The 25,019-nt window shown below is 38.6% G+C and overlaps 1 long non-coding RNA gene across 2 annotated transcripts in view; it reads left to right on the top strand.

Moving 5' to 3' along the window:
* The first annotated feature begins 1,505 nt into the window (after window positions 1-1,505).
* Window positions 1,506-25,019, top strand: part of LOC120226423 — a 137,874-nt gene continuing 114,360 nt past the window's right edge. For both annotated transcript variants that reach the window (XR_005527013.1, XR_005527014.1), the window contains exons 1-2: window positions 1,506-1,643; window positions 2,921-3,003. This is a non-coding gene — a long non-coding RNA (uncharacterized LOC120226423). The remainder of the gene's footprint in view (window positions 1,644-2,920; window positions 3,004-25,019) is intronic.

A 25,019-nucleotide genomic window follows, 5' to 3' on the forward strand; every position in this document is an offset into this window, starting at 1 on the left:
CTTGGCTCAATGTGCCTGGTCCAGATTCTGGTTTGGCTTACGTTTTATTTATTTCAGTAACATGGAAGGGCCACTGTTTGTCTAAGCTTTACATTTACATTGCCAACTCCTCTTGCCCTTCTCTTTACCCTCTTAGTGCACTGAATATAACTTCTAGCTCCTGCGTAAGTGTTTTATAGTCTTTAAAACTGCAAAATTAGGAGTGCTTGGGTGACTCAGTCTGTTAAGCCTGTGACTTTGGTTCAGGTCTTGATCTCGTGGTTTGTGGGTTCGAGCCCTGCATCTGCCTCTGTGCTGACAGCTCAGAGCCTGGAGCCTGCTGCAGATTCTGTGTCTCCCTGTCTCTCTGCCCCTCCCCTGCTCTCTCTCTCTTTCTGTCTCTCTTTTTTTTTTTTTTTTAATTTTTTTAATAAATATTTTTATTTATTTATAAATAGGAGAGAGAGAGACAGCATGAGCAGGGGAGGGTCAGAGAGAGAGGGAGTCACAGACTGAAACAGGCTCCAGGCTCTGAGCTGGCAGTCAGCACAGAGCCCGACGCGGGGCTCGAACCCACGAACCGCGAGATCATGACCTAAGCGAAAGTCGGACGCTTAACCGACTAAGCCACCCAGGCGCCCCTCTTTCTGTCTCTCTTAAAGATAAACATTAAAATTTTTTTTAAAGCCCTGTAAAACCAAAGTCAGAGTTTTAGAAATGAATTTTCTCAGTTTATCTTAAAAATTGTGTTTAACTCTTTTGTTAAACCTTCCTCTCTTTGTTTCTTCCTCTTGCCTCCTTCCTCAACAAATCTCTTTGCAGTTGGTAAATGAATGACTTTGGGCAGCAAGTGACAATTTTCAGAATAATGTTTTTAACTTGCAGGAAACCAAATAAATAAATGTTTCATGCACAGAGGGGAAGACAAAAGATAAAGTGGATTTTTCAAAGTGGATACTAGTTTTAGGATCAGAGTAATGAAGTAGAAATCACCTCACCTATTATCCTATAAGGCAAACCCATTGTTATAAATCTATATATATCCATTCTATCAATATTTTTCTCATTCTGCTACAAGAAATATAAAAGGTAACACTTTCAAGATCAGCCAGCATGTTGTAAAGCATGCCAAATTAAATCCAGATCAAGAAGATGATCTAGATCTTTGATTTTTAAACTGAAGAACATTCCAAGTTTGAACTTTTGATAAAATCTATTAAACATTTGCGGAAGCAATCCTTGGTAAGTGTGCAATTCTTAAGTAATCTCTCTGCCTACAGCAGTGTCTAAATTAAGCAAATTGCTTTTTTAAAAAAATATGATAATGGATTTTATCTTTATTACATACATGCATTTGAAAATTAATACCCAAATGACAATTCCAATGTTAAAAATGAGCAAAGACATAACCCTATGGTCAAAATGCAACTCTGAAGTCAATATTAACTGAAGCATAACCCTACTCACAAAACAATTGCCATCTAAAGTATGTGTGTATTTTAGCATCTTAATCATTTTCAGGTTACAGATCAGTGGCATAAAATACATTGTTGTACCACCACCACCACCACCATCAATCTCCAGATCTCTTTTCAGATTCTCTCCATCCCCTAGGAACAAATGAGTTTCTGTCTCCATGAATTTGACTACTCTAGATACCTAGTGTAAGTGAACTCACACAGTATTTGTATTTTTGTGACTGGCTTATTTCACTTAGCATAATTTCCTCAAGGTCCACCTATGAACTAGCAGGTGTCAGAATTTCCCTCCTTTTTGAAGCTGAATAATATTCCATTGTATGCATATGCCGTATTTTGCTTAGCTATTCATTTGTGGATGGATACGAGTTGCTTCCACCTTTTGGCTGTTTTGAATAATACTGCCATATGGGTATGCAAATGCCTGTTTAATTTCCTGATTTTAATTATTTTGGGTAACCTGCAAATGGAATTGCTGGATCATATGGTAATTCTATTTTTAGTTTTTTGAGAAACCGCTACACTGTTTTTCATAGTGGCTGCACCACTTTGCGTTCCCACTAAGAGCACAGACAGATCCCAGTTTCTCTACGTCCTTGCCAACTCATTATTTCCTGGGTTTTTTGGTTTGTGTTTGGTTGTTGCTTTTTTTCTTTTTTTGACAGGAGACATCCAAAGCATTTCCCTAATGATAAATGATGCTGAACATCTTTACACAGGCTTATTGGCCATTTGTATCTCTTTTTTGGAGGAATGCCTGTTCGTGTCCTTTGCCCCTTTTAAAATCAGATTGATTTTTTTTTAGTTAAGTACTTGCATTTGTATGTAGATGTTGGAAAATTAAGTTTCATGAACTAATGACCATAGGAATTTTATTCACATGATATCCAGATAAATCTTTGAGATAGTTCAGAGAATTACCCAGCTAATGATATTGGAAGAACTCCCTTGAAGATATAAAAACAATACATGCTTTTTGTTTGAAGAGAAGACTCGTTTATTTCCAACCAATAAGATCACCAATACTTAAAATTCATCTGACATCAACCAAAAGATCAGCCACTTAAAGATACAGAGGCTAATTTATAACTAACTTTTGTGACTATGGATAGGTGATAGTTGACTAAAATAATCCTATAACATATCAAGTAAGTACTACCAGGTGTTAAATGAAGGGCAAGTTCTTGGATGGTAAAGGGATGAGACCTCTCAGTTTAGATTTTAGCAAAGGGTCAAGGATTTGTTAGTGTCCTAGTGAAGTATGCTGAAAGTGCTAGCTTGTCCTTAAGTTGTGGAAAGAAAGGTTGAGGAATGGGTACTAGAAATCTGGGCGGGCTTCAAGGTGACCCTGCAGTCCAGATAGCTTTGTCTTTAAGCACTGGAGTTTAAAACCTAAGCATCAAAGTCCATCATATTCTGGTCTCATCTTGCTTACCCCACCTAATTTCTCATTCTCTTCCCAGATTATTCTCTCCAACCAGGTCAGCCTCCTCTTCATTCCAAGAACACATGATACCCCTGCAGCAAGTGCACCACAGACCATGAGGTAAGCAATTCATGTGACTGTTTCTCTAACAGTTCCACTTCCATTTCAAGCCATGATTTTGAGGGGTTATGGAAACTCAATCTCAGTAAACACAGAATTTCCCTGTATCCAGGCCCTACAGGGTTAAGGTGAGCCAAGGCATCAAATGAAAAGCCCATAATGCCTTGGAGTCTTCTCTCCACTCTGTCCTCACCTCTTTCTCCCAAGCCTGGAGGATAGATAATTCTCTAGCTCAAGAATGGAGACAGTTTGCTTTCACTCACCCTAGCCTGTTTCTCCATAGCTTGAGTCCTTCCCCTTCTGTTAGGAGCTTAAACTTTTGAAAGTCAAAAAACAAGAGACTCTTTTCTTTCTCTTGCTACTTACCTTTCCTCAAGGCCTGCAGACCAACAGGCTGACTGCCTGAGGGAAACGGTGAAGCAGGGGTCGGGGTGGAGGGGTGGGGATGCCACATTGCCAGAAAAACATTCAGTTAATATTCAAAACTGTAACTTCAGCCCTTTTGCATTTGATCAGGTTGTGCTTCCTCCTCTTTTTCACCTATTTTGCTCTACTTTCCCTTCAAGTGTTGGTTTAATTTCTTCCCTCCTCAAAGTACTTGTTCATATTCCTTTACTATAGCCCTTTTAATTTATACCACGCAGTCTTCTGTTGAATGTCTTATAACTGCTGCAAGGCTGAAAGAAAAATCACCTCGCCCAAACCCTTGTGCCAGGTTAGAATTGCTAAGGCATCCGTGCCAAGTGTTTTGTTTAATCCAGTCGTTCTCAAAGTGATTCTCTGGACCAGTAGCATCAAGTGGGAACTTGTCATAAAATGCAACTTCTCCTGTTTCTCTCTAGATCTACTGAGTCAGAAACTATGCCGTCGGGCCTAGAACCCGTGCTTCCGGATTCAGAAGCCACTCAGGGGATACTGATGCACACTGTTAGAGAACCACTGGTTTTTTACCAACATTAGCCACTTGAAGGAGAAGTTAGCTTAATAGTAGTGATCTCAGTGTTTGAATGTCTGTTGTCTGTGCTGGAATACTTCTATGTGATAGGGCACTCATAACCTTAGAAAACAGCCCAGTCAGCTTTGGAAAACATTGACCTATGTGGCCTAAAGTCTATGTTGGTCTGATCTCTTAACCATTGTTGGTTCATGTTTAGCTTCCTAGAGCCAGAGGGAAGAAGTCAAATCTCCCATCCACATGACAGACTAAAATATCTCAAAATTACCATCATTTGGCTCTCCCAGCTCTTCTCTTATCCAGGCTCCAAGTGGCATGAGTTTTGAATCCCTCAAACTGTCTTTGTTGCACACCCCTGAACACATCCCATTTGTTTATAATTCTCTTTAATGAGCTCTGCACAGAATTGAAAGGTGTAGTTTAGGGTCTGACAAGCTATAGTGAACTGCTTATCAATCCTTGGCTTCTGATACTGAACTCCTGGTAACACAGGCTAATATGGTCTTAATGGGGTTTTGCGTGGTGTTTGTTTTGTTTTGTTTTGTTTTTGGTGGCCACATTGTTAATTCGTACAAAGCATGTTGTCAGCTGAAATTCTTTGCCGTTTTCTACCTTTATCTTGGTCTTTTTTACAGATACTAGTACTATATCATATCTCCTCTATTTTATACCCGTAGGGGAAGTTCCTTGGAAATAAGTGTGTAGTTATGTCTATTATATGTTTTCTGATTAGTTCTTTGGTGATTAACTGACACAGTTAACTTTTAGGGGAAACACATATCTCCTATCCCTTAAAGTATGTCCCAGATGGCATAAGTACTCAATAGATACTTTAGAAATTTGTAATTGATGTACTGATAGAAATTTCCAGTGCAAAAGAAGATCATAGTTTCCTTGAATTTTATAAAAGGTATTCATTTGACACTAGGTTTATTGCTTCAAGACCTACAAATTGTGACTGAATATAAAGTGAAAACACCAGTTGCTTTCGGTAGCGAACATCCAGAATTTATATACAGTGCTTTTCAAAGTTGTCCTATTGAATGATTATATTATCAGCCTGTAATCTGTCAAAATAATTTTGTAGTTTTGTCTTGACTTTAGAATCGCTTCCAGGGGTGTCTGGGTGGCTCAATCGGTTGGGCATCTGACTTCAGCTCAGGTCATGATCTCACAGCTCCTAGGTTTGAGTCCCGCGTTGGGCTCTGTGCTGACAGCTAGCTCAGAGCCTGGAGCCTGTTTCGGATTCTGTATCTCCGTCTCTCTCTGACCCTCCCCTGCTCATGCTGTCTCTGTCAGTCTCTCAGAAATAAATAAAACATTTTAAAAAATTGTAAAAAACAAAAGAATCGCTTCCAGGAGCTGCTTTATGAATCATGTAAGAAAAGTGTTCTCATTTTATAATGAATTTTTAAAATTCAAGTTGGATTTCTTCATATTGATACCCATCTGAGCCTCTAGTATTATATTCCAAAAGCCATGTGTGTGTGTCTACATAAAGGTAGTACTTGGCAGAAGTTCCATTAAAAGCTTTTCAAAAAGATTCCAACGATGGCAATATCCTTGTGAGGTGCAACTAACACATAAGTGGATATATACCTCTGTGTGTTTTCCTCTTACACTGACTTTGCCTCACACATTTCTTGCATCAAATATCTCCACCCTAAAAGAAGAAACAACAAAAAATACATATTTGACCTCATAACACAGAATTCAAACATTTGTGGATCAGAGTAACCACACTCCCTAAAATATTAGACAATAAAAATATATTCAGTAAATATTGTAAAATGTACCCAACTTGGAAAGACTGAGAACTCAATCATCAAATGAGAAGGGGCAGGAGCTTGCTTATCCAGCAAAAGGAATTGTGCTCCTTATATATGATGTGTGGGGAAAGAACTAATATTCCTAGGTTCCTGGGATATGCCAGTCATTTTACACTGAGTCCACATGAGGTAGAGCTGATTATTCCATTTCACAGTAGAGAGAACTGAGGCTCTGAGAGGATAAGTTATACAAGGGCACATATCAAATAAGTAGCCAAATAGGAACTTGGACCCAGGCCTTTGGGGCTCCAAATTCTGTTCCCTTTCTACAATTTTATATGAGGAATACTAAGAACTGAAAGATACAGTTTCTGTCCCCATGGAGCTCAGAGAACTTTATAGAAAAATATATATAAAGATAGGGATTTTTTTTCATTCTCTGTGCAAATTGAAGAAAGTCAAGTTAAAATTAAAAGTGAATTGATTGAATAAAAAGTAATTTAAAAATGGCAATGTTTAATTTTTCTAAGAGTTGATTAAAATCAAGACTTTTTCTATAAAATGGCTATTTATTTTGAAAGAAATTTAGCATATAGATCAATATTTATACACTTCTGTATATTCTTTATCATTAATCCATTTTTGGAACCTCACCTATGACAACATTCTAAATTCAGAAAAATGGAGTAAAGGTATTACTGGCTGAGTGGAAGAAAACCCTCCTGTGTTTCTCCTTTATTCCCACACTAATATTACTACACTGACAATACTTCACTTCTGATACCAGATCTGTGGGTTTTCCACACATCAAGCAATTCTGTGTTATACCCACTGGATGCCCTGTGACTCAATTTAATTCTGACACTGTCTACCTGGAGTTAGTGTCAGATTCCACAAGGTAAGGGCTCAGTCCCACAAAACTGCCCCTACTTCAGAGGTGAATCACCAGTCCCAGGTTGTCACCTGTGCTCCTGACCAAGCATCTACAAATCACAGTTCTTACAACCCTGGGTATGAATAGAGAACCAGATGAAGAAATACATAGGACAGGGTTTGGATGGGTCCCAAGATGAGGAGCTCTGTCCCCATGGAGTTGAGTTACATTCCCCTCCTGGCAGGTAAATGTGTTGACCAACCTAGAAGCTCTCCGAACCGTATGGTTTTTATGGAAGCTTCATCATGCAAGTGAAGCTGCTCTCCTATTATTTGGAGAGGGTGTGGAACTAAAAGTTCCAAGCTTCTAATCATGGCGTGGTCTTTCTGGTGACTAGACTCCACCTTGAAGCTATCCAGGAGACTACCAAGAGTTATCTCATTAGAACAGAGGCAACTCTTATCACCAGGAAATTCCAAGTGACTTCAGGAGCTCTGTGTCAAGAAGGGTCAAATACCAACTATTAAAATAGCAAGATTCTTCTAGTGCTCTTATCACTTGAACCTTTACAAGGGTTTTAAGAGTTCTGTGCCAGGTATTGGGGGCAAAGACCAGTAAATATATATTTTCTATTATTTTACACTAACCGTATTAATTAAAAACCAGGAAAGAATTAGAAACAGTCTGTATATCCAATTTATTACCTGAATGGTAGGTAAACTAGTTTGGTCGGTCTATGGGATATTATGCAAGCATTAAAATAATAATTATAAGGCTGTAACATTATAAAAATGTTTTTATTATACTAGAAAGTAACATTTGAATATATAACAAATCAATTACTTATGATTTATGTTGTAAGAAACAAAAATATAGCATAACAATAATGTAAACACATGAAATACTGATGTATTATGGTGATGGGATAGCTTTAAAAATAGCATATTTTCCAAACTCCTATGAATCTCTATTAATTTCATAATGAAGGGAAAAATCTGCAAACTTTCCCAGTATTCTTTGCTGTTGCAAGACAAATCACACTCTTTGTTTTCTAAACCTATGCCTTAATTTCAACAAAACTAGGTTTTTTGTAAACCAGTTTTGATTATGGGATAAACATAATCAAATATTTGTAGCTCAGTCTTTAGTAGTTGTCAGTAAAGGAAAAACACCACATTTGACAGTTAAATATAACCATCACAGCCTCTCTATTCATTGTGAATCTGTACAATTAAAATTTCGAAGCCATTATGGCTTCTAGGATTAGTGGTTGAGATTGGGATACACATTCAGTGTCTAGGTTTCCAGAGAAAGTACTTCCTTTCATTGGGCCCTGGGTGTGTGTACACTGTGAGATGTAGAACAGGCATTTAGAGAGCTTGCTGTTGAGATGCAAATTCTCTTTGGCTCTGGTCAAGGCTCTTGGAACTTCCTTGCGTATTTCTGAAAGAAATATTTTGAAAGAGGAATGGTTTCTTAGTTCTGCTGGGACCTCAGCTTGGGAGTTGGTGACTGGCTGTCACATAATGAGGTGGGTTGCTGAGCCAGCATGGATGGCTGGACAGGAGCAAGGAGCTCATGTTAGATGTGCACAGGCATGAACTCAAGGCCTGGGGAAGGAATAAGTGAGATGTGGGTTTGGTGAGAGGTGGGTGGGATGGGGAGGGTTGGGTGCTAAGGAGAGAACCTGGTAGAACTTCATCAGGGATGGGGCTGGCTCAAAATAAAAGACATGTTCACAGAACCAAAGTGTGGGCACAGACTTGAGCATTAAGCCTCATCGAAGAAAACAAAGGCAAGAAACAGAAACTAGGGATAAAGCTGGGCTGAAGCCCAGAGGAAGTCTGGTGCTGCAGATGGGAGCAGGGGAAAAGCAGTGCCCAGGTGGAATCTGGGGGAAATTCTTTCCACATCCAGCTGCCTGTTATTACTACTCATTCTCTCCAAGTGCAGAGGATCCTGAACCAAGAGGTCCCCAAAGGAATGTAATAGCTTCTGACTAAATGCCAGATGGGTTTTTTTTTTTCTGGTGTGAATAACTAAGACCTAGTCTCTTAGCAAGTTTGATGATTATAATACAATAATGTGTATATTTAGCATACTGTGTATTAGATCTCTAGAACTTATCTATCTACTAATTGCAAGTTTGTACACTTATACATCTCTTCTCCCACCCCCCTCTCCCACATCTGGCAACTACCATTCCACTCTTTTTTTTTTTTTTTTTTTATGAGTTCAGCTTGTTTAAGTTCCATATATACATGAGATTTCATATAGTATTTGTCTTTCTCTGATTTATCTCACTAAGCATTATGTCTTCGGGATCCATCCATATTGTTGCGAATGGTAGGCTTTCCTTTTTTCTCATGGCTGAATAATAATCCATTACATATAGATAGGAAATAGAGGTATATAGAGAAATATATCCCCATTGTACCTCAGTTATCTTATTTGAAAAATGGGCATAGCAGTAGTGACCTATTAAGATTATGAAGAGTAAATAAACATTTGCAAAAATGCTCAGGATGTTATCGTAACATAAGAAATAATATTATTCTCATTATTAATGGAGTTATCCAATGAGAAGAAATGTTGGAATATTTTACAAGATTAACTGCTATTTAAAAGCATGTTTCTGGTGTTAGAGATATATGGTCAGCGTGGACCAGATCTTTCTCTGGGAAGAACCACTATTGACTCTTCTCAGAGATATGAATGTTTGTATAGAAATGACCATACCTGTTTATGTAGCAATATGGAAATGCTTGCATTGCAACCAACAAAAAGAATAAAAGCTGAATAGACAATAGAGTCACATACTTATGATTCATGTTATAAGATACAGGATAAAGATGAAGAAAATACATGAAATACAGATATATTATGGCAGTGGAATAGGTTTTATTTGGCCAAACAGTGACAGCTCCTCTCTGTGTTCTTGGTATGCAGTGGTTACTGGTTGGAGAGTGAAAGCATATTTCCACAAGGTGCCATGAAAGTTTTAGAAATAAAAAGATGAGATCTTCCCTCTTCCTTTTTGGGGTTCAATAAGGTTAGAACATCTCTGACCTCATGGACTGAGGTGGTTCCATCTGAAGTCCTCAGTCAGGGGAGACGAGATTTCTCCCACCCAGGAAGGACATTCTTATGAGAAAGGGAAGAGTCTAGGCTTGTACACATGTACATACAAAGGCCTAAACAGTGATAGGGGAAGGCTGGTTCAGAGTTGCTCATTGAACCCTCACAAAAACTGTATAAGGTAGAACCTAGTGTCACCCTATTTTTCTCACTACAAAATTTAGGCTTAGAGAGGTGAAGAAATTTGCCCCAAGTAAGAGTGCTAGGAGGTAACTAGGCATTGGGGCTTGAACCTCACCTGTCTCTAGGGTCCTTGAATCTCACTGCTCGATTCTCCCTGCTATTAAGATCTTTCCATGGCTTTTCTCCTCCATAGCTGACAAAATAAAGAAATGCAAGTCGGGGTTAAGGATTAGGACAAATACTGCAGTGAGGAAGGTACTGGTAATTACAGGAAAAGAACCTAAAAGGGCTTTGAGGTTTCCTGGCCCCTGCAGGAGGGTGATAATTATGTGATGTAATCCACATTCTTCCCTGACTTTTGGAAATAAAAACCAAGAATTTTCAAGATGATTGCCTAAGATTAAAGGTCATTCTATGGCCATGTATAGATATTTTTTTTTCTCTGCAAACTTGATCTTTTGGAACCTTAATGATCTCATCTGTAAAATAAGGGGTTGTACTAAGTCATTGTTAAGGTTCTTTTCATGCTCTGATGTTTGTGAGTCCAGGAATTTATAAGCTTTTTCTGGTATTTAACCTTTGCCCTTAGCCTCTTTAGCACTGTGATCAAAACTAATGGACTCAATCTAAAGTTTATGTGGCAGGTAGGGAAGCCAGGACAAAGGACTTAAGGAAGGTTCTGAAGCAGGGAATATGGCAGCAAAAGGTTTTACAGCTGTGTATTAAATGGAGTTGAAAGGATAGAATTCAGGATCTCAGAAACCATTGGGTAAAGCATAAAAAGGCTGGAGCTCAGACAAGTCTTTCAAAGGATTGATTACATGGAAAAATGGGGAAAATTTGGTCATGCCCTGATGGTAGCAGATTGCAATTAGATTGGCCAGTTTGGGTTGGAGGAAAGGATGAACCATCACAAGGTCACCCTGGCTGTCTTGCTCCCCATCTCATGGCCTGACTCCAACTCTCAGGAGCCTGTGTATTTCTGACACCATCACCAATAACTCTACTCCCAACTGTGCAAAGATTTCTTAGTCTTTATTCAGCTGAACCATCGAATTAGTAAGTAAAAGAACACACACACACACACACACACACACACACATTTAGAAAGGAGCAAACTTTACAGAATGTAAATTTCTGATTCTTCTTTAAGAGAGTAACCACTTTCTTCTCTACTTCCTCCTTTCTTCTCATTTTCCTTCTCTCTGGTTCCTTTTCCTCACCTCTTCATTCTTTCCTTCCCCTCCCCTGGCACTTATTCGGCACCATGTTTAAAGGTTTGTGCTGAACACTGTGGCCAAGACAAGATAAACACAGCCTAGGTTCTCAAGTTGCTCCCAAGAAACGAGGAAGGCAGACACAGACAAGACACTGTGGTAAATTAGATTTATAAGAATCTATTCCCAGGTTTCTTTTCCTCACCTTCACCCTGTTCATGCAGCCCCATCGCCACATCAGCTTGTGTTGTCTCCTCCTCACCTCTCCTGTTGTCTGCTCTAAGGATTAGCTGCCTATCAGCTAAAGGTTTTCCCTAAACTGGGGGGAACGATCTCTAATCAAGCAGATTCCAGATTTATGAACACTCAGCTGCTGGGGAGTCCTCTTCTTTTCATTAAGATAGTTTCACAGAGGGCTTTTGAAAACTAAGTTTTAGCGTTAACTCTTATTGGTATTTTCAGGACTTGTATGTGTGCTCAGCATGTGTTCTGGACTTGTATGTTATTTCTGATCCTAGTATTATTACTCCTATCACTTCATGGATGAGATAACTCAGGCTGAGTGACTAGTCGAAGGTGAGACAGCTGGAGACGGAAGTTGAACAAGCCTAACTGAAAAACCCAAGCTCTTTTCACTACCTCTGTGCTTTAGTCACAAAAGGCAGGTTCTATACCATCTTTTTATTCCTCTCCAGAGGAGTTCTACTTCGACGGTTGTTTGTTTGTTTCAGCTGTGGTTTTGTTTCTTAAACCGACTCACAGGGTAGAGTGTATGTTTAAAGCCAGGCTACTAACTTCAGGATACAAATTGGACCCCTTGTAGGTTATACAATGAGTGTACGACCTGTTTTTGCCATCAGTTGTAATCTCTACTGTGATATCCAACTAAAAATTTAATAATTAGAAAAATTCCCTGAGTGGAATCAGTTTTTAAAGTTAAGACCTTTTCCTCTTCAAAATGAATTCATGCTTAATTTGTAAAAACCCATATAGTCTTATTTGTGCAAAACACATGTGGACTTTGGGCATTAACAAATGCAAAAGGCAATTATAACTGCTTTTACTGGTCGGTGTCATATACAAATTCAATGTGTATTCACTAGACTTGTAGAAGCTGCCAGAAAAAAAAAATCACTTTAATATTGTAAAGCTTAAAAGTAACATTATGAATTTTATAGCCAATTTGGTTCAAAAGACTGTAAGAGAATCCTAATGGATTATTAATTTTTTGTATCTCAGCATTGATTGCATCATCCTTGCTGCATTAATATTAATTTGCCATACACATATTATGCCAATGTGATTCTGTTGTTACAAAATAACGATCAATAGGGGAAAATTTAGCATTGAATTGAGATGAATTTTAATAGACTGTGACATTAATTTGTGCTCATTCTGTCATAATGAAATTTTTATTGAGTTGGTGAGCAGATGCAGGTCATGTCCATATTACAGTAGCCTCGTGTGCTGTGTCTACCTGGTGCAGATATTAGCGTCAGTGTTCAAACAGAAGAGGTCCCTTTCACCTTCCTGGGTGTCATTTGTTCATCTGTAGGTACAAATTATATTGAATCCAAAGACAGCCTGGCACATAACTAACATTTAGTGTGGGTTTACTATTATAATTTATGAACCCTATTTTAAGAGCAGGTAAATTATTAATAGTGTTGCCTGTAGCACCTGTGATTGAAGCTAAACCCACCGGGGTCAGAGATATTAAACCTGTTTAAATGTGGACCTCTGGCTTCTTACCTAATATAGTTTATAGTCCATGAAAGAGAATTGGAGAGGACCTTGACAACTTTTGAGGGGAGAGATGGGAACATTTCAGATACTGGTCATCAATTAAACTCTTAATTTTCAAGTTTTCCAAACTATGACTCCATTGCAGGCTCATGGAGTAGCATTAGTCCTTCATCCAGATGAGCTTTCCACTCACTGCATAACATAACTTGAATCTTAGAGAGTCACATTTACGCTTTTATACTTTGTAAAGGCCTAGAGATATTATACAAAAAAGAAGCCTGTTTTAACTTCACCCAAATTTTCTCAAACTTCCTTAACAGTGGAACCCTTTTAAAATATACCACCCCTAAATAACCTGTATAATTACTGTTCCATGAAATACATGTAACGAAATGCTGATTTAGAGAATACTTAAAACTCAGCCACTTTTCCCTTTTAAACATTTTTTTAAATGTTTTATTTATTTCTAAGAGAGAGGGAGTGACAGCGTGAGCAGGGGAGGGTCAGAGAGAGACAGAGATACAGAATCTGAAGCAGGCTCCAGGCTCTGAGCTAGCTGTCAGCGTAGAGCCCAACGCAGGGCTCAAACCCACGAACCATGAAATCATGACCTGAGCCAAAGCCAGGTAGTTAACTGCTGAGCCACCCAGGTGCCCCTACTTTTCCCTTTTTAAAACTCATGAGTTTGAAACAAATTGTGTTGATAAGTGGCCTCCCAGATTTACCTTTTCATACATATTTAGGTGGTAACAAAAGCTTATCAAACAAGTGGTAGGTAGTGAATTCATAACTCCCAGGTAAGGAGCATAAAAGCCATTAAAAGACATGCCAGACATGTCACTATTTAATCGATTTCTAAAATATATTTTAAGACTGTGTAACTGTGTTAATATTCCCATTCCAATCTCTTGAGGACAACAAAGATGATTTGGGGGGAAATTACCATAGGGAAAAATCACATTTTATATCAGGGTAAATTTGCATCGAATGATCCGGCCTTGGTGTTACTAAGTCTTACTCAAATACTGTTTAGTGCTTTGTGAAAACAGTGCTAGGTTTGCTCTACAAATAGTTGATGGTCATGTACTTTATAATTTATGTTTTAAAGCTAATTCATTTTCTGTATTATATTAGATATCTAGTTCTGTATAACAAATTACACCCAAATTTAGCCTCTTAAGCAACAAGCATTTATTATCCAGCATTTTTGGAGCCAGGCTGCAACCAAGGTGCTGACCAGGGCTGCGCTTATCTAGTTACCTTGAGGCTGGATGAGGGGACAATCTGCTTCCAAGCTCAGCAATGTGATTGTTGGCGAGATGTAGCTCCTTGTGAGCTGCTGGACTGAGGACCCCAGTTGTTCACTGGGTATTGGCTGGAGATCTCCCTCAGTTCCTCGCCATGTGCATCTTTCCACAGGGTGGTGTTCAGCACAGCAGCTGGCTTTCATCAGAGTAAGCAAGTGAGAGAACAAGGTGGAAGCCAGAGCCTTTTTGTAACTTCATCTAAGAAGTGACATCCCATCACTTTTGTCATGTTCTGTTCATCCCTGGGCCCAGCCCACACTCAAGGGGAAGGGATTGTACATGGGCATGAATACCAGTCAGTAGGGATCACTGTAGGCCGTTTCAGAAGCTGCCTGTCGCACACAACAAAAATTGGTGGCATGGGGATATTGTTCCATTAAATGAGTCTGGTACTTTGGAATATATTGATCCTAATCTGACTCACAGATTATGAATCTATGCATTAAAATCCAGTACGATATTGAATGATGAGATGGAGAAAGTTATATTTAACCTCAATACCTACTAAAGAGAACACTGTATTTGTTTGGAAAGGATGCCTTGATAATCCCTGGCTAGGGAGAAGCAGAGGTCTGGAAGGCAAGGGTCAGTTCTTTGTGTCCAGGATGATACTGTGGAAGTGAAGGGCTCTGAGTAGAGTCATTTATATCTAGATGTTAGAAAGATAGGAGCTGCCACTGATACCTGAGTGCAGTTGTTTGCCATATAGAAAATTAAAAATAACATTGGAATTTTAGATTTTTTTTTAGACCCCAGTGATGAAAATACACACTGGTATTAGTTACCCATTGCCGAGAAACAGATTACCCCCAAATTTAGCTTAAAACAGCAAAAGTTTTTAGCTTATTATTTCTATGGGTCTGAATTTGGGAGTGGCTTAGCTAGATGGTTCTGGCTGAGGGCATCTCTCGACGTTTGACTCAGATATTAGCAAGGGCTGCAGTCATCTGAAGGTATGACTAGACTGCAGGATCTGCTTCCAAGATGGTTTGCTCACATGGTTGTTCACAGATGTTCCTTACTCCTGGTGAGGACTGCTTGAGTATCCTTATGATGTCATCTGGCTTCTCCCAGAATTAACGGATCCAAGACAAAGAACCGAGGAGGAGGAAGCCATAATGTCTTTTATGACTGAATCTGGGAAGATATACATGGTCATTTTGCCAAGTGCTATTCATTAGAAGGTAGTCATTCAGTCCAGCCCACACTCAAGGGTAGGGAATTAAGCTTCACATTTTTTTAAAGTTTATTTATTTTGTGAGAGAGTGCATGAGCAGGGGAGGAGCAGAGGGGGAGGGGCAGAGAGAGAGAGGGAAAGAGAATTTCACATGGGCTCTATGCTGTCAGTGTAGAGCCTGACACGGGGCTAGAACCCATGAACCATGAGATCGTGACCTGAACCAAAAAAACCAAGAGTTGGGTACTCAGCTGACTGAGCCACCCAGGCACCCATAAGTTTCACTTCTTAAAGAGAACAGTCTTAAAAAAAATCTGTGGACATATTTTAAAACCATGACGACACTCCAGATGCTTTTCTAAGGGAAATCATCAAAAACAAAACAAAACACAATGAACTAAACAAGCAAAAAGCAAATGAACTTCCTAAATGTAAATAGTCTTTGTCATTCATTAGAATACATTCAGGAACAAATTTATCTGTCCCCTTCTTTCATTGACAAATTATTCACAAATATTCAAAATAAATGCATGCCTGACAGTTTGAGTTTCAGGATATTGTATTTGAAGACTGAGCATCACAAAGCAAACTTTAGCTTTGCTGGAAAAATTGAGAGAAGGACACATAAGATAGAACTTCTAATTCAGCAGTATTTATAAATAAATAGTTCTTAATAATTAAATGAATCAATGTGACTCATTATATAGTATTTTAAAGGTCTAGGTCCTAAAACTTTTACTTCATTTTCAAAGCACCATTTTGTTACACTGTTTTGCCACAGAGCAGGTAAGAATCACTGCAAAATAAACAGAGGTCGCAAACGGGCAAATACCAATCCCAAGCAGAATTTAAACTAATCTGCCATTTCACTACCTTTCAGGAGTTCCTAGCCTAGAAGTTAAGTCTTTTTGCCCTTTCTCTCAATTTTTGTGATGAAACACAAAAGCAGAATGAATGAGAAATGATAATAAATGCTGGATAACTTTGTTTTTAAAATCCTTCCTTTCTTTTAGGGTCAACCTCTATTAGGACTGCTTCTGAAGCTTAGGTAGTCTTGAATTTGGAACACCCTCCCAGATGGGGGAGTTCTTATCTTGCATAGAAAGCTTCTTTTCTTCACCCATGCACTTTGAAGACGTATGCTACTCCCAAAGAGGTCTGGAAATATAGAGATGATTTTGGTTGTCATCACTGACTAGGAGTTGTTCTTGGCTTTAAGTGGTAGTGTGCAGGATGGTCTCACCCCATAAATAATTGTCTGGGCTCAAACGCCAATAGTGCCTCCTGTTAAGAAACCTTTCCCGCTCCTCTCTTAAGTCCTGCCTCTGGTTTAGGTTGTAAACTCTGGGAGAGAAGGGATGTGGTGGACCCTGTTTTCTACGCTAACCTCAGTGCCTATAAGAACATCTTGTAAATAGTGACTGCTCAGTAAATATTGGCTGAATGTAGAGCCACTTGTAAAGACAGTGACAGATTGGCGGACAATTAGATAAAGGAAAACCTGCTGACCAAGTTTCACTTTGCTCAGGCCTTAAATTGAATTTTCTGGTGTTGGGATCCTGGATACAAGTGCTCTTCAGATAAAGTCTCTGTTAGATTGTGTGTAGGTCAAGTTTAAGTTTACCATTTTGGGGGGTACTTGCTGTGTGTGCCATACTTGACTGTGAATATGGAATGCAAATATAATCTCAGAGAGCTGTGAGGAATCATGGGCTTAATTTTATTTTGCGTATTTGTATTTAGGGGAACTTAAAGTATAATATATTCTTTTTAAGTAACAGTTTAACAGTAAATTTATAAAGATGTTAATTTGAAAATATGGTTCCCTAGATTCCTGGAAAAGTTTTGAAATCTTAGAATTAAGCTCTTGAAGTCATGGAGTCTGTTTTTAAGTTTGTAAAGTACGATATTCAAGGTTAAAAGGACTAAAAACAGGTTATAAGGCTTTGGGTCGATGTGATTCTTTCCGTAAGACTTTTCTGGAAGCAAATAAATATGTGACTGTGTTTCCTAAAAAGATACAAAAATGTATCAATTATCAGAAATATTATTTAACTATAATTTGAATTTTATAGAAACTACATTAAAAGACTTTCTTCTCAATATTTCAATATTGAGAAATATTTCAATATTGAGAAATATTTCAATATTGAGAAACTTTCTTCTCAATATTTCAAAGAAAAATTGTGCAGGATGTTTACTTCATCTGTCCTTTCTCTTCTTTCTTCTCAATGTTAATTTTATTATCATTAAGCATATTCTATGAAACTCGCTATCTTGATTAGCATTTTAAAAGTCTGTTCTCTGGTTATGTCTTTGTTTTGCGTTTCTACTTATACCATCCAAGAACAACTTTGAAAACATGTTAGTTTTATCATAAAACAAATATTTACAAGTTCTTTTTCTTATGGCATCAAGTGTGCATTTCACCTTCTTGCCTCCTTCTGTGTTTATAGTATAGTCACACACTGAACATTTAACATTTTCTTTATGATTCCACAACCGAGCGTCTTCCCCCTCCCCATCCCAGACTTCTAATTAGTGTTTTTGTCACAACAGCATATTTTTTTGTGGCATAAAATTGTGCACTTTTTTTTTTTTTTGGTACTGGAAGGGGGTGTTTTAACCAGGGGAATTAACTGACTGCGGACTTGTCTTCTAGGCTGGGTTCAGGGCAACAATTTCCATCATAGTCCCTGGTCATTTCTAGCTTTCAATTTCTTTTTTAAATGTAGTACCAAGTCTCTTGAGAAATAATGGTAACCAAGTGAAGAAAACCACTCCTCCTACGGAAGCACCACTTTCCTGGGAGTACTTACCATTATTTATAGGCTCTTATTTGTCTGGTTAAGTTGCTTTTACCAGTGCAAGCAATAGCAAATCTCATCAGAATCTGTTCTAGGCATTTCTTCTCCCCCTCAACCTGCAGAAACATTTCCTTTTAGTAAATATTTGGATGTTCTGAAGCAAGCTCAGTCAACTGTGCTTTATTTTTGTGTTGGAAATGGTTGAGCAGTGTTGTGTATCTTTGTATGGTTAGGTTGTTCTGTCCTTTTCTTCCTCTGAAACTACCTTTTTGAAAAAAACCTTAAGCAAGGAGAAGATTCGTAGGAGAAAAGTATATTCAGAGTGTCATTTCTAACCAGGAAAAATATTTCAAGACAGAACCTGTAGTGGGAAAATAGAGGATGATTTTAAGAAATGGCCATGGAAGGACCTTGAGTTGGAAGATGTTCTTGCTGAGATGGCCATTGACATATCTGTACAGCTCTCACGAAAGGGTTTTTCTGATTTTATATGAAAGAAAAAGCACTGACCAAAATTAAACATCTAGACCCTTGTCCTTTTGTATCACATGGGCCTGAGAAATAGGAAATATGGGATTAGTTCTACTTTTTTTTTTTTTTCTTAGCTACAGCGATCTCAGAAACAAAGGTTAGAGTGGAAACATCTCTTTACTGCTCTGTAATTGAGGGCTCTGGGTGAGGCCCTGGGCATGGGAGGAGTTAATCCTTTGTTTGAATGGCTTCCTTATGCCTCTCTGCCCCCAACTGTTCCTTCGCCTTCTGATCCTGTTGCTTTAGGATCAGAGTGCTGCTTTATCAGGGGCTGAGAGGTGCTCATGGCCAGAGAATCATGAGCCTCCGGTCCTCAAGGATTGGTCTAAGGGTCAAATCTTTATTAGAAAGATCAAAATAAGTGCTTCTTGACTTAAATCAGCCAGCCTAAAGGGAAAGGAAACAAGTTGAGGAGCTAGGAATAAGCTGATAAAACATAAGAGCAGTAAGTCATTAAAGGTCTTTTATCTGATTTCTGCTCATAAGTTCATTTTGGTTTCTTGACATTCCAGCAGCACTGAGACGTGAAGTTCCTGCAGCCATCACACTGTCTTTCATCTCTTTGGGTGGGAAGGAAAAGAGCCTTAAATCTCTCATATTATTGCATAAAAATGGAAGTTATCTCGATCATCTTAGTGTTCTCACCAGTTACTAAAAGTGCTAGTGGCTTTGAGTGAGGGTTCTCTTTGCCCTGCACCGAGGAAGACATGCCTCTCTGTAGAAGTTTGAATCAAAGCTCTATTTTTCAAACTTTGGTTTCCAGACAAGTGCTTCAGGGGTTCTGTAAACATTTGATTCAAATACTATTTCCATGGGGCACCTGGGTGGCTCAGTTGGTTAAGCATCCAGCTCTTGATTTTGGCTCAGGTCATGATCTCAGGGTCATAGAATCAAGTCCTACAATAGGCTCTGTGTGCTGTCTCTCAAAATAAATAAACATTAAAAAAATATTATTAGAGAGAGGGAGGCAAACCATAAGAGACTCTTAAATACAGAGAACAAACTGAAGGTGGCTGGGCAGGGGTGGGGGAGAGGGGAAAATGGGTGATGGGCATGGAGGAGAGCACTTGTTGGAAAGAGCACTGGGTGTTGTATGGAAGCCAGTCTGACAGTAAGTTATATTAAATAAATAAATAAATAAATATTATTTCCAGATTTACATTAACCATTATATTAATAAGCTGTCATGACAAATTCCCAACCTTAGTTGGTAAACACAGTAAACATTTTCTTCTTGCTATTCCAAATCTATAAAGGATATTCTTGGTCTATAAGTGGCCTTCTAGATGGACCTTTGGGAACACAGCTCTCTTCTATCTTGTGGCCCTGTCTTCTTATCTGGATCCTTAGAGCACTTTCCACAGACAGTGAGCTATTAAGGAAAGGGTTAAAGTGGTGTCTGTGATGGGTCTACAGGTGCTAGGTCTGCTCCCGTTTCATCAGCTGGATCTCAGAGAGATGGCTACAAAGAAAGCTGGTAAATGTGGCTATATACCAAGGTGGAAAAGGAAAAAGAGCTAATTTTTGTTAAGAACACAGGTGTCTTTACCAGAATTTAAGAAAAAAAAAGGATCTTTTAATTCTTTGGAACTCCCATCTTCTTAATATGTTGCCAATGTTGGCTTGCTTTAGTGCAGACTTTGGAATTAAACTTATTTTGCTATATTTAATTAAAGAATATCCTAAAGTTGCAAGAAAAGCTGTTACAAAAACATCTATGATGATGTGCAGGGATTTATCTGTGGGAATCACTGTCATCACCCTTGTAAGTAGTTGCAAAGAAAATACGAAAATAAATTAGATCCTAAAACTGATATAAGCCTGCAAATTATCTATAAATTCTGATCTCATTCATCCAAAAAAGCTTCCCTGTTCTCAGTGACTAACTTTGTAGCCTTTAACAGAAATGTGAACTTCTAAAATATATTTATATCGAGAAAATGTTTTTTCATCTGTTTTCGATCTATTGAAGTTGCGTATAAGATTTATCTCTTTGAAAAGATTTCTGTTGCTTAACAAATTAAAGAACAGTAATGTCTACAGTCTCTTCCAGCTCTAACATGTATAATGCTTTCTATTTTTATGTGTTGGTGAAAGGAAGAGTAACTCTTGATTGCATATAAATAGTGCAATGCAAATTACTCAAATTGTTTTCCCTAGTCGAAAAGTTAAGTTGCACTTTGCAAACTATTGCACAATGTGCTTCCCCAAATTGTCTTTAATCAATTATTTAAAAAATTCCTAGAGGCTTGAAATCTCCAGAGGTGTTTACTAGCTGATAATGGATGCTAATAGTTTCCACAGTGTATTTGATGTTTTGCAATTGAAACATGCTTTTCTTTGTCCATAGTCAAGCTCATCTCTCTTGCCCAAACTATAATGTCAAGTCAGGGGTCTGTTTAATTAAAGAACCACAGGCCTGCCAGAGACCAGTATTGATTCTCTTCTCCCTTGGATTTCTTATTGATTAGGTTTGGACATTTGCTTTGGGACTTATGGACTCCCCTGCTGTCCCTTTAATGGAGTAGCCCTCTGCCTGCCTCACTCCAGGGCTGCCTTGAGCCTGAAATATATAGCCAGGCAACTCAGCCATAAATTAGATGTTTCTGAGGCTGGAGGTGCTGTGGGTTTTGTTTTCAGGGTTGCAGTTTGAGGCGAAGGTCATAATTCGTGTTCCCATGACAGCTGGCAGCGGCTGCAGTTGCTAAGGGAGCAGCCACAGAACTGAGCGGATGCAAGAAATGAACTCAGGTGACCCCATCTGCCTTGCATAGATGAAGCAAACGGTATTGAGCTGTACCTCCAATGGGGAGTCCTTCCCTAGGGCCAGACTCCTAGATCTATCACTGCCCTCTGCTGGATCAGTGTAGGTGTCTGAGTGGGGACTTGTGATGAACAACGTGAGCCTTACAGAACTGAGCTCTGAGGAAGTGGAGACCACAACACTTAGATCTAATTCTGCCTGTATTCAATCAGCCAGTGACTATGGTTTGTTTGGTTTTGACACTGCTGGTACTGAAACTAGTCATATCTGTAAGATCTGCTTGATCTGGTAGACTTGTAAAAAAGTTTTGCATTTGGTGTTTGAAAACAGATGCATTTAGATGAGACACAAGAAAAGACAATATGGCTTCGGAATGCTGAAGACAGCCCTGGCAATCTTGAAATAGTGTTTTCATTCAGGGCTGACTGTGTATGCCAAAGCAGACCCAGGGAAGTCCCTTAAAAAATTCCCTTAGAAATTACTATTATTTCTATTGCTCTAAATCTTCAATACACAGAATAGTATGGAGGCTATTTTCTTCAGCCCCCAAGTGTGTCCTCTATATGGGAATATATGAGGGACCGATCAGTCTTCACGATACTCTTTCCATAATGTCTCATTTTCTCATTTTCCTCCTCTCTATTGTTTTTCAAATTTTTTTTTTTTTTTTTGGACTCACAACTCTGTTTTACTTTTCATCCAACCTACTGCAGAGACTGAAAAAAATGGGATGCCACGGGGGGTGGGAAGGGGGATTAAAGCTATGAAATGCATGTTTGTTCTGTGTATTCCTTTTTGAAAAAAAATCAGATGGGAAAAAAAGGAAAGCAAAATCATGCTGCTTGTTCCTCGAGATACCATCCTTCTCTAGCCTATTGAGGGCCTGGGAGGCTGCCCTGTACCCAAAGGCTGCCCTGCCTTCTGACTTCCCCCCGAGCATTGCCAGTGTGAGTGAGGTCAGGCTGTTTATTTCCCCAGCTTCCTCCCCAGGAGGTTGCTGGCAACTAGTAGTGTGCTTGGATACAGGACACAGCTCTTGTCAAGCACCCCTCTCAACCCAGTTTCCCCTCTACATGTTCAGGAAACCACTCCCTCCTGCGGCCCCTGCTGGCCTTGGCAGATACTGGAGTTTACCCAGGTAACCTATAACATCCTTCTCCCCTATCTTAAAAATAGTCCTTTGGTACACTCTCCTCAAATTACTTGGTTTAAGAGTTTCATCTCTTGCTGAAAACCCAGGTAGTACAATTATCACTATGCAGAGATAAGGACAGATAAGCATTTTGGTATACCTTGGATTTCTTTACCTGTCTTTATTTATGATCATATGTGTAGGCAACAGATTTAGTGTAATTTGTGTATACATCTTTATGTATCTTCCCCACTTATACTTATGAAAGTGACACCCTATTCGTAAAATCTTCCACACCCCAAATCATTATTTTTATTGGTTACATTTTGTTCCACAGCATGACTAACAAATTTATTTTAGGATTCATGGGCAGCCTTATCATCTACCTTCTCTTCATTTCCTCAAATGTAGTTGCTCCCTGTTTCTTATGTGTGTTTATTTCACAGTTCTGCTTCTAAAGATAGAAGATTTGATTGGTCAGTGTGTCAACATCCATCTGGGAAGACCCATGGTGGACACAATCTTAAGCCATGTTTCCTTATGGACAATTAGCTTCTTTAATGTTCAGTCTTCACTCATGTCCATGGTCGGTTGGCTTCCCCAAGGTTTCATCCTAGTAACTTGCAGAGGTGAAACTTGAACTCATGACTACTGTCTAAATCTGGAGCTTACCTGCTCCAACATTTTGTATTTACAGATTTGTAAAACTCAAACTCCACCTCTAACTATGGAAACCACTGTTTTAAGTTAAGGAAACATGTTAATTAAAAAAAAAAAAATGTATGGTTCCGGGGCACCTGGGTGGCTCAGTTGGTTAAGCATTGACTTCAGCTCAGGTCATGATCTCATGGTTCGGTTAGTGAGTTCAAGCCCCATGTTGGGCTCTTTGCAGTCAACACAGAGCCCACTGGCTTCAGAACCTCTGCCCCCCTCCCTCTACCCTCCCTTATTCATGTGTGCTTATTCTTTCTGTCTCTATCTCTCTCAAAAATAAACATTTAAAAAAATAAAATAACTCAATATATCTCATATAAAATTAATACATATTCATGGTACAACATATACATAAAAATTTTAAATGTATGGTTTTAGGGGCACCTGGGTGGTTCAGTCCATTAGGTGTCTGACTTAAGCTTAGGTCATGATCTCGTGGTCAGTGAGTACAAGGCCCACATCAGGCTCTGCACTGACAGCTCACAGCCTGGAGCTGTTTTGGATTCTCTGTCTCCCCCTCTCTCTGCCCCTCCCCTGCTCATGCTCTGTCTCCTCTCTCAAAAATAAATAAGCATAAAAAAACTTTAAAAAATAAACAAAAAATGTATAGTTCTAAATAAATGAGGTATCAAGCCATGGGAAGACATGGAGGAAACAAATGCATATTATATGGTGAAAGAAGACCAGTCTAAAACTTCTACTGTATGAAATTTCAACTTTCATGACATTTCTGGGAAAAGACAAAGCTGTGGAAACAGTAAAAGGATCAGTGGTTGCCAGGGGTTGGAACCGACAAATAGGCAGAGCCCAGGAGATTTTTCCTGCAATGAAACTATTCTTGATGATATTCCAATGGTTGGATACATGTCATTGTACATTTGTCCAACCCATAGAATGTACAATACCAAGAATGAACCGCAATGTAAACTATGAACTTCAGGTGATATTGATGTGTCAATGTAGGTTCATCATTGGTAACAAGTGTATCCTTCTGGTGTGAGATGGTAGGAGAGATTAAACGTGTGTGGAGGCAGAAGGTATATGGGAATTTTCTTTTTTCTTTTTCTCTGAAAACTTAAATCTACTCTAAAAAGTCAAGTCTGTTTTAGAAAATACAAAGTTCCTTTTAAATAAGTGTACTATCAGTTTTTAGTGCCAACAGATTTGCTGTGCCTGACTAGTTTACCTTTAAGAAAAATGACCAACTTTCTCCTTGTTTCACAAATATCTGCAATAAATTGACATTCCCATCCCTGGGGCTTTCTCAGTGGAAATCGATTTTCCTATAGTTATTTTAAAGCAGCATCAGTTGGTCTCCCATATTTATATAGTGTGGGCACATAATCAATTATAAGGCATATCTAGCTCTGAGAATGTTTTTTGCCGGAGAGTTTTATACCTGTCTTACAGAGAAGACATAAAAAATCATTTTTATTTAAAGTCATGGAGATTTAGAGGAATAAACTAGAAGCTTAATTTGAGACTTTCAAAATTCTAAAATCTATCCAAGCATCCATCATACAGGACAGAATGATTATATTACTTCCAGAATTAGATGCACAACTGTGTATATGCTGCGTTGAGTTAATCTGACTCAATTCTAATGGACACTATATATATCTCTTCTTCAGTATACCAACAAGAACAGAAACTTAAAGGTCAGAGCTCTGAAATGCTGATGTATTAATTTCTTTTTATTTAAAGAGTAGAAGGAAATATTCTTCATTAGAAAAGACCATAATGAACATATGTGGATAGGTTC

Source organism: Hyaena hyaena, unplaced genomic scaffold (genome assembly GCF_003009895.1).
Source record: "Hyaena hyaena isolate Hyena2069 unplaced genomic scaffold, ASM300989v1 scaffold_1687, whole genome shotgun sequence".
Lineage (NCBI taxonomy): Eukaryota > Metazoa > Chordata > Mammalia > Carnivora > Hyaenidae > Hyaena > Hyaena hyaena.